At 40.3% G+C, this 2058-nt stretch overlaps 1 protein-coding gene across 2 annotated transcripts in view; it reads left to right on the forward strand.

The window, feature by feature from the left end:
* LPCAT1 (lysophosphatidylcholine acyltransferase 1) overlaps positions 1-2058 on the forward strand; it is an 86117-nt gene that overhangs the window by 6231 nt on the left and 77828 nt on the right. The gene's annotated exons all lie outside the window — the stretch shown is intronic.

Consider the following 2058-nt stretch of genomic DNA (forward strand, 5'->3'; position numbering starts at 1 on the left):
CTTGTCTATTCTGGGCCATCATGGCTGCAGCGTTCCTCTAATACTACCTTTCTCATAAATTAACATCCCTCTCCAAACCTATTATAGGTTAAATTAGGTGGAGGAGTAGTGTAGGTAGCTGGGCTATGCAGCAGGAGTGGTGATGATAGCAAAGAACTGGGGCAACTGTCAGCCTTTGCTATGACCCTCTGCCCCTACAAAAAAAGGGAAAACTTACTCCAGCAGAACATTTTACTTCTCCCCATAAGATGGACCTTGTACTAGTTAGGAACACCTGAGTACCAAAAGGCTCTGTGTGTCTCCCCTTTTCCGTACATTTTTATTGGTTTCATGAAAGTTGGATGGAGATGAGCAATGGAGATGGAGAGCTACAATAAGCTACCCTTCTCTGTAAAAGCACTGCCTAGCTAGTTCTATTTCTGGGAAGCAGCTTGTCACACCTTAAGCCATCAGCTTCACTTATCTTCAAGCAATTAACTACCTGTTTGCATCAAACGTTAGATTATAAAACTCTAGTTACCCTCCATATACAATAGATGGCACTCTTAATGAGCAGCTGTTCAGTGTTATGCTTTCTGCTTATTCAGTGTGATCCTTATGAGCATTTACTGCTTGCTATTAAAATTCTGCTCTGAAGAATTAGTTTCCTGATGGGCTTTTCTCTGGTAATCGTCACTGTGGTATCTGAATGCTTCACAGAGTCTGTCTGTCCCGTCTGTGATGGCAAGTTTTATCCCCATTTTCCATATGAGGCTCTAACTTTAATTCCTTGTGCTCAATTTGAGATGCCTAGGGCATAATTTTTTAAAGTTCTTAGCATGGAAGTATGAGTTTGGACCTGAAAGCTTGCAAAGACCATTTTTTTTCCCCCCACTATTTAGTTGGTCTAATAAAAGATATAATCTTTAGTCCAAGAGTCTTGAATTTGTCTGCCTCTGCTTTTTAGACCGACATGGATACAAGCTATATCCCTGAATACGAGTACAAATTTGAAGCTTGGATCTCAAGCTAGGCATCCAAAAATGAGAACTGTCGACTTGCATATAACACCTGCTTTGTTTGAGTCATTTGTTTAGCATCACGTAGGACTTCTGTAGGGGCAGGGAATCCAGTTCAACAGGGCAGCCTCCAATCATTTGAACCAAGAAAATCTTTACTCTTACTGTTTTCTCCTGCCTTACTTACAGTACCCTTTTCTAACTTCTGCAGCAAACTAAGTAGGGATCCTGAAGACAGTCTCTTCCTCTATGCAGTCCAAATTTACTGTATACCATGTTTATTCTGAGCACTGAATGAGTCTGGGGGCCCTAGAGAAAAATAGTAGCACATAACCGTGTCATTAAACACTATCTTAAATAGGAATGGGCAATTTTTTTGGCAAGTAAATTCTTCATTAGGTCAGTGGAGGAAAAAAGGAGGGTCATGCAGCACTCCACTGGGTTGCCCAGGTGGTAGTTTCTGCTTGACTGAATATGTAATTTTTATGCAAAAGTGGATAATGTTTGCTAAAAAGGATTGAAAGCAGCCCACCTAAGAAAATTATAGGGCTGTGATTTGGGCAGGTTCCTAGGAAGCTGGAGATGAGGTATTTGAGCTTAAGTCTTCTGCATCCTGGATGAGTGCTTTAATTGCTAGGTTACTGAGTAAGAAGGGGGCGTGGGGTGGGGAAACATTGCTCCTTCCCCCACCTACTTACTGATTTTGTGACCAAGACTTAAATCTAGCCCTTTATTTCCATTGCTTTGATGTGTGTTAAATGCTGGAAATGGAAATAAACTAACTCGCTAGCCCTGGAAATCATTTCTCCCAGCCCTGAAACAAAATAGAGAAAAAGACCTGCTTGGGGTCCAACCCAACAACAAATGTGAACAATAAGGCTGAGGTAAGGTTGTCAAGAAAACCTTGATACTTTTTTTTTTTAATATGTCCTGACTTACGAGATGCAGAGTTAATACTTCAAATTGTTCTTTTAATATAGGGTAGAGGGTTTTTTTTTTTTTTTTTTTTTTAACACAGACTTTTTTTTCTTGAATAATGAAAAGTGTCCCCCTGCCTCTG

Source organism: Gavialis gangeticus, unplaced genomic scaffold (genome assembly GCF_001723915.1).
Source record: "Gavialis gangeticus isolate Ggan-Ray unplaced genomic scaffold, GavGan_comp1, whole genome shotgun sequence".
NCBI classification, from domain to species: Eukaryota; Metazoa; Chordata; order Crocodylia; family Gavialidae; genus Gavialis; species Gavialis gangeticus.